Source organism: Dunckerocampus dactyliophorus, chromosome 13, assembly GCF_027744805.1.
Source record: "Dunckerocampus dactyliophorus isolate RoL2022-P2 chromosome 13, RoL_Ddac_1.1, whole genome shotgun sequence".
Taxonomy (NCBI): domain Eukaryota; kingdom Metazoa; phylum Chordata; class Actinopteri; order Syngnathiformes; family Syngnathidae; genus Dunckerocampus; species Dunckerocampus dactyliophorus.
Window position 1 is genome coordinate 9,645,900 of NC_072831.1, and position 8,783 is coordinate 9,654,682.

At 40.8% G+C, this 8,783-nt stretch overlaps 1 long non-coding RNA gene across 2 annotated transcripts in view; it reads right to left on the minus strand.

Annotated features, from left to right (window-relative positions):
• Positions 1-8,566, minus strand: part of LOC129192766 (uncharacterized) — a 30,995-nt gene extending 22,429 nt beyond the window's left edge. For both annotated transcript variants that reach the window (XR_008573487.1, XR_008573488.1), the window contains exon 1: positions 8,355-8,566. This is a non-coding gene — a long non-coding RNA (uncharacterized LOC129192766). The remainder of the gene's footprint in view (positions 1-8,354) is intronic.
• Positions 8,567-8,783: the final 217 nt, after the last annotated feature.

The following is an 8,783-nucleotide window of genomic DNA, read 5'->3' on the forward strand; positions in this document are numbered from 1 at the left end:
AGACGGGCAGAGAGTCCACCCGAATCTAAGCCATTTCACATTTTTCTCCATAACAAGGACATCCCGACTGGAAACCAGGTATGTTTGCAAGTCTCTACTCAGACTGTATCTACAGTATGGATGTACCATATGCACTGTATTGCAGAGTGGCTCCTTTTCTAACCAAAGTGGTAGTTTTGTGAAGCATATAACACGTTGAGGTGTTTCAGTACCGTGTACTGACTGGCGGTGGACGACAACCCCGTTCACTCATGTTCACTCATCAGAAGGAACTTGTCACAGTGAACCTCATCAGGGCAAACAACGCAATCCATCTCCACCAGTAATACTTGCAGATATTTGCAATATTGTTTGTTTTATTTTTGGTTATGTACAGTATTGAGTACTTCATTGTTTTGGTTGTTGTGAAAACGTGCCTTCTGTGGAACAGAATAAAAACAGTGACAACAAAAGACTGCAGGGTTTTATATAAAGTACACGTGTTTGTGGCTGCTAATCTGAAAGTGTATTTTGTCATCAGAGTGACATCTTGACAAAGGATTGTTACGTTGCAATAGCAGACTTTCAATATGACATAAATGTGACTGGTTTATTCCCCAGTGTTGTGTCTTATTTGCTTGTGTGTAGAGTTTTGACATGACGAGACAAGTTTTGCAAAACGTGTTCAAGCAACAGGGAAAAACTCTAATAGGTTTCAGACCGAACTGTGATAAATTAATTTTCACAAAGTAGCATTCCTTAATATAGGAAGTCGGATTCCTTATTTATAAGTGGAATATTTTCATAGTTAGAGTTTACCACTTTCTAAATACGTTTTTTTAGCCCTCTAGAAATGAAATAACACCCCATAGTCACTTTTACACTCATATAACCCAATACAGGAGATGTAATAATACTAAATATGATGTCTTATACATAAATAAGACATAACATAAGCACACACGTTAGCATTGACAGCGTACTCCTTACGGTGACATCAATGTAACATTACTGACACCAACTGGCCAGTGTAGAGTACTACTGTAATGCGGCTGTTAGTGGTTAAGGAGAGACTCACAATGCACTTCAATCACTTTACAGTTTTTGCCAACTGCTGACACCCAAAAAGCGAATGTTTACAGCGATATTCTGCATTTTGACACAGATCGGCATCAGAATCAACCTTTTTTTTAATCCGACGGCCAAGGTGACGGCCACCGAGCCTCCCTGTCTGCAGTTCTCTTTGTCCAGCATTGTCCCACAGCCAATCAGCAGTGAAAGCTGTGCATCCACAGCGCTCGCAGACACGCTGGAGAGTAGAAAAACCTTCACAGGTGAAGAAGTAGAGCAGCTGTTATATGTTTGGAAGGTAAGTCAAGGCAGTTTCTCTTAAAGTTGTAAGTACTTCCCTGTCCTCTACAATTCACAACCACAGATAACATGAATGTGTACTTAATCACAGAGTGGTTCTATTAGCACCAACTTCATAACACACACGTAATGTTGCAGAAACATTTATTATACACCGTGACTTTCTACATGCTATGTAATGTCTTTAATGTAACTGTTATTATTATTATTATTCTTTTTACTGAGCATATTTCACACAATACGTTTGCACACCTTGCATAACGGCATGAACCCAAATGGCACGCTACAGCCGAGTGCATGTCTGGTCATACTACAAAACATACATTACTCCACACTACAAGACATCACAATCTGATGAATCGTACTGCATGGAATAAGCTAAATAGTTTGAGTTAAAGGAAAACTGTACTTTTTAAAAAATGTTGCCCATCATCCACAATCCTTATGTGACCAAACATGTCTTTCTCTTTTCTGCGTGTTATAAAGAGATAAAAACAGCTAAAAACAGCTAGCACGTGGGCGCTAAATATCTATGTAACACGATACACCTATTTCGACTATAAAGCCCTCAAATAACACCTCCAAAAACCACCAACAATGTTCCTTTTACATAGCTGACCTGTATATAAGCCAAGCTACAGCGACATTGTTATTGTAGCTGCTAACACAAAGAACTATTTTTTTGGTGTAGTGATGCAGCGTGGCGTGAGACGCTGTTCAAAACATTGCGATAGGACACCAAACTGTACTAATGAGGAAACAACAACAAGCATATGAACAACTACGAATAGACAACCAAGTTATCTGTAAAGTATTAGCCCACATTCCCTGTTTTGTTTATACATGGATAGATGGACTGTGTTGTGATATCATGTGCTATGTTCTCCGTGTATCACGATATCATGGTGACGTACTCGATGGACAGTTGTCAGTCTGGTCCATCTGGCCTGGGGCGTCTTTTCCAGCTTGTTTTGAGTAGATGGAAAAAAGTTTCTATCACTGCAGTTTTTGTTAGCGCTAATAATTATTTGTTCGTTGTGAAGCAATGTCCTCCCTGCCATACACACGCGGCCTTTCCATCGACGGTAACACTGTATGCCACTCAGTGCAGCAGAAACACTCCATTCCCGTCGGCATGGCTCCACAGGCTCCACATTTACACCACCAAGTCATGACGGTGTAATGACTTGCCCCCCGTCTGCTATGAAGTTTCGCTCACCCTTCTTGCGGGCTCAGCTTCTAAATCCTGCAGCTCATCCTCCGTATATTCAGGCTCGAAAAGATAAGGTCCTAGATCCTCATTTGTCCAAAAATAGTTGTCCTCGGATGCCCTCCCAAAGTGCCACGATTCGTAGCAGCAGACAGACACGCACACTTGACACGCTGCTGTTGTTGACGGAAGTACTTTTGTAGCACTAAATGTGAAATCATTGCGCCCAGGAAAGAAATGATCAAAATTAAAAGTGTTTGCATGTCATCATGAATTTATCTGTTAGTGCATGGTCACGGCATGTATATCAAACGATAAAACATTGGGGGTTTTTAGAGGGCTTTAAGTTGAACTATGTGTGTCCCATAATGTGCATTGTTAGCTCGCTCATGCTGATTGTTTTTCTCTCATTAGAACGTGCAGAAAATAGAAGACGTGTGCTCATTTTTCACATAAGGATTGTGGATGATGGGCAAAATCCCAAAAAGTGCAGTTTTCCTTGAAAACAGGGGTCACCAACCCGTCTATCGCGAGCTACTAGTTGATCTTTGGGACTTTGCCGGTCGATGACGAGAATATTAGAAAAAAAAATGCAATATTACATCAGTGCCCTCCCCTCCCGGAGAATGACCAACAGGCACGCAGTTTGACCACTGACCACGCCCGTACGCCTTGCCGCTCTCCTATATATACACTGTATATATATCAGCGGGGGGTAGATCTTGCGCAGGTTCACGGCTGAGACCAGAGATATGGTGACCACTACTTTAAAGCAGTTGGAGAGTGTCTTCTTCAAAATGTTGTCGCCAATATTTTCACTTTACCCCAAACGAATATCGGCTCCAAATATTGGTTATTGACCACTGAAATCGGTATCGGTATCGGGCTCGACACAGGACCTTCGTAATGGGAGGCGAGGGCGCTGACCACGCGACTAAAAGCCCGGACTGTCGGCCGCGTGTTCAGCGCAGCTCTTGAGGCAGAGGGAGTGAGGTTTACCAACGTACACTCGCACAGCCTCACAGGCTGGCATCCGTTACATACAGTATGTACAGTAGCATGTTACATGTAGCCATGTACAGTAGCATGTTACATGTAGTTATGTACAGTAGCATGTTACATGTAGCCATGTGCAGTAGCATGTTACATGTAGTTATGTACAGTAGCATGTTACATGTAGTTATGTACAGTAGCATGTTACATGTAGCCATGTGCAGTAGCATGTTACATGTAGCCATGTACAGTAGCATGTTACATGTAGTTATGTGCAGTAGCATGTTACATGTAGCCATGTACAGTAGCATGTTACATGTAGCCATGTACAGTAGCATGTTACATGTAGTTATGTACAGTAGCATGTTACATGTAGCCATGTACAGTAGCATGTTACATGTAGTTATGTACAGTAGCATGTTACATGTAGCCATGTGCAGTAGCATGTTACATGTAGCCATGTACAGTAGCATGTTACATGTAGCCATGTACAGTAGCATGATACATGTAGCAATGTACAGTAGCATGTTACATGTAGTTATGTGCAGTAGCATGTTACATGTAGTTATGTGCAGTAGCATGTTACATGTAGCCATGTACAGTAGCATGTTACATGTAGTTATGTACAGTAGCATGTTACATGTAGCCATGTGCAGTAGCATGTTACATGTAGTTATGTACAGTAGCATGTTACATGTAGTTATGTGCAGTAGCATGTTACATGTAGCCATGTACAGTAGCATGTTACATGTAGTTATGTACAGTAGCATGTTACATGTAGCCATGTACAGTAGCATGTTACATGTAGTTATGTACAGTAGCATGTTACATGTAGCCATGTACAGTAGCATGTTACATGTAGCCATGTGCAGTAGCATGTTACATGTAGCCATGTACAGTAGCATGTTACATGTAGCCATGTACAGTAGCATGATACATGTAGCAATGTACAGTAGCATGTTACATGTAGTTATGTGCAGTAGCATGTTACATGTAGTTATGTGCAGTAGCATGTTACATGTAGCCATGTACAGTAGCATGTTACATGTAGTTATGTACAGTAGCATGTTACATGTAGCCATGTGCAGTAGCATGTTACATGTAGTTATGTACAGTAGCATGTTACATGTAGTTATGTGCAGTAGCATGTTACATGTAGCCATGTACAGTAGCATGTTACATGTAGCCATGTACAGTAGCATGTTACATGTAGTTATGTACAGTAGCATGTTACATGTAGCCATGTACAGTAGCATGTTACATGTAGTTATGTACAGTAGCATGTTACATGTAGCCATGTGCAGTAGCATGTTACATGTAGCCATGTACAGTAGCATGTTACATGTAGTTATGTGCAGTAGCATGTTACATGTAGCCATGTACAGTAGCATGTTACATGTAGTTATGTGCAGTAGCATGTTACATGTAGTTATGTGCAGTAGCATGTTACATGTAGTTATGTACAGTAGCATGTTACATGTAGCCATGTGCAGTAGCATGTTACATGTAGCCATGTGCAGTAGCATGGTACAACTACTTGCATGTAGTAGGATGTAGTAATGAGTGTGTTGTTCATGTTGTGGTCTTTGAAGTGGTGTTAGAAAGTTGATCCTGACATGATCTTTCCGCCTGAGGCTCGACATGTATACGTGCACAATGTCAGCTCACTCTTTGAATGCACACACACGTACACGTGCACGCGAGTTAACACCTTACAACAATATGTTTACATTGTGCTAATGCCAACACTTTAGCGTTACATTTCATTTGCATGTTGAAAGAAACCAATGCTAACCGTTAGCATCTAGGTAAATGATACTAACATGCTTCATTCCTTCAACCGGCACATTTTCATATACTGTCCATACTGTCTTTGCAAATTCCACCCGTTCAAAACACACATGAACACACATATGCGCACACATGTACACACCTGCCCAGGTGTATCGGGTGTTCAGTAAGTTGACATGTTGGATCTTTTGTTCTCCTCCCTCAAATTCATCCTGAAACTCTTTTGTTGTCCAACAATCACACAAGCACGCACGCACACACACAGTGACACCTGAGTGGCTGTAATTATGTGCGAAGTGCTAACAGCGTTTCTTCACCTTTATACACCTGTGTGTGTGTTTATGTGAGCGCGTGTGCACAAGCGCGCGTGCATGTGATACTTTGTGAGTGAAAAAAGAATGTAAAAAGTGTTGCTGACAAAGACAAGCAAACTACTCGTTATAATTATCATTTAAGTACTTTTGTGCATGTACTTCAAAGTTGACCACCGATGGCATCACATCTTCTACTTCCTGTTTGCCCTCCATCTTGGATGTCATTCAACTGTGTGTCTGTGTGTGTTGACATCTTTGCTGTCAATAATTCAGCTGACGTTAAAGAAGAAACGTGCAAACATACTTTGTGTGTGTGTTTCTTCAACAAGGAGGGGTGATTCATGACGAGCACACACACACACACACACACACACACACACACAGACAATAGTTGTGTGTTGTGAGCTCGTGTTACTTCCTTCTCCCTCTCTTCAAGTTATTTGTACCCCACCCCCCACCCCCGTCCCCAGCCCCCTCAGCACCATCATTAACAGCTAAAGTTACCTCACCCCCTCCCAGCTAAACACACTCATCACTGTCCTCCTGTGTGTGTGTGTGTGTGCGTGCGTGTGTGTGTGTGTGTGTAGGTATGTGAACACGTGCCTGCCTTCAAGACTAGAACAAACCATCACCATCATCATCATAACAGTGAAGATGAATGAATGAGACAAAAGTGTTCTGTCATGTCATGTAGTCTTCCGGTGCATTGATTAGTATTGGTCGTGATCTATATTATGACTTTCATTGATTATTCTTGAGTGTTGTGATATGAAGGTTAGTAGTTACCAAGTGGCTAGCAGCTAGCACACAGCTATCACACTGTCAGTGAGGTGCATGCTGGCAGTCCTCAAGAGGACGCTCTGGATCTTTCTCCTGGGGTGGGAGGTTGATTAGAACCAGTTTAGTGAGTTATCATTTTCATGCAGGTGTGCAGGATTAGCATATACCTGCAGCACAACATCAGATTAACCTTTATACTCATCACCTATGTTTTTCTTTTACCTTTAAGCTGTGTGGATGTGACACAAACACACACACACACACACATTGTCTCTGTTATGTGCACACAATGTGTGTATTTGATGACAAGATAGTGTCAGCTGACATATTTCTCTTTTGTCTTGAATTTCCACATTCCTAATAAAGCTTATATTTGTTTCTATTCTATTACATTCTGTTCTATTTTTCTTTATTCCATTCGGTTCTACTATGTTATTTTCTATTCTGTTGGATTGTATTCTTTCTTCTTTCAAAGTAACTTTGTGCACAAGCTAGCAACACACAACACAGGCCTGCTGTACATCCTCTTAGCCTCTAGTTAGCGAATATCATTGGTCAAGATGTGTGGCGGGGTCTCTGAGCAGGGGGAGGGACGGGGCTAAACACAACGCTGTGGTGCTCTTAGAGCCGATTCGTTTGTGAGATATTTGCATGAAGGGATTTGACCTATTTTTACTTAATTTATCTATTGAGATGGGCCTTTGTTTTTGTATTTTATTTATAACATAACATTATAATACTGCATTTTTTTGTAGCTGCTCATTGAGGTTAAAATAAATCCATTTAAATAATAAACATTTGATATCATCTATTGTTTACATTAGTAAGTCACTTCACACAATACACATCATTTGGTAAAAAATTAAATTAACAAAAACAAATTCATCAAAAAAAATCAGAGGAACCACTTGGGAGCCAAAAGAGCCGTGTCTTTTTAGTGAGCTGAGCCAAAAGAACCGGCTCTCCAAAAAGAGCTGAGATTTCCATCACTAACACACTACAGTGATTTGAAGCTATCGCCATATAAAATATATTGCAAACACATTGAATAAACAGGGGAAACAGTGTTCAATGCTTTCTTCGGGTCTGTTGTGTATAAAACACAATCTGATGTCAATTTCAAGTTTGTGCGTTGACATTTTCTGACATACTGTAAATATATAATACAGTAAATATTAATATTTATTTTATGTTATTACTCGTTTTTCGCTGTGCCTCACTTTTTGTTGTACACTGGATGTAAACAGTATTTGACTTATGTGTAAATAAGCAAATAAGAAGCATTTCATCCTAATGCGCCCTATTTTCGGTCAGGAATTCCATGCCAAGTGCAGGACTTAGACATAAATAGTGCGCAAAATAGTCTTCGCTCTTTTCAAGCTTACCATCTAAATGACACAAATTGCCTTGGCGAATTGCGGGACAATGCAGAGTCAAAATGCATTATATAACCTACTTTTTAACAGTGAATTAGGTGTAAAAATTCAAATATAGTCTTTATTGCGCATGATAACACTATGGTACAGTTAGCCAAAGCAACAGACTTTTCGTGTTCTAGTTTGAATTGAGCATCCAATATGCTGTTTGGCGGTGTTTCGACTTGTAGTGGCTGCCACTAAAATATGACGGTTGTACCCATACAGCTGTGTATACAGTGTTCCCTTGTTTATCGCAGGAGATAGGTTCCCAAAGTAGCCCACAATAAGTGAAATCCGCGAAGTAGCCAACTTTATTTTCTTAAGATGTGTTTTAAGGCTGCAAAATCCCTCACCATACACATTATACACTTTTCTCAGACAGGCATTAGCATTTTCTCACATTTCTCTCTTGTTTAAACACTCTCAAAAAACTTCAAACCTTCCTTTGAATTTGAATGATCTACTAGGTTGGACACAAGAAATTATTAAGTCACTCACGCGTATTTCACTGCCTTTTCTTCCTGGCGCCGTTCCGTTATACTGTAGCGTTTTGTATCCTTGTTAAAACATATTGCTGCAGTACTCCTCCTCCAACCGAAGAGTCATGTATTCCGTGATGACGCCCTAAAGCCGCGTAACGTCTACATTCCTTCAGTGTGGCCAGAAGTTAGCATCCTCTTCTGCCTTTTGGGCCCAGAACATTTTGTCGACATTGTGGGTTTTGCCGGGGCGAATCTGGCAAACATACAAAGACTGCAAGCTAGCAAGCTAGCATGACACAGGAGACACGGCAGGGCGGCACAAAGGAGATTGATTGACAATGGTCTACAGCCAATCAGGATTCAGAAGACAATGGGCTGTGCGGACAGACAGAGAGGGAAGAGAGAGAAACTCAACTTCCCACAATGCAATTCTTCTTAAAGGACA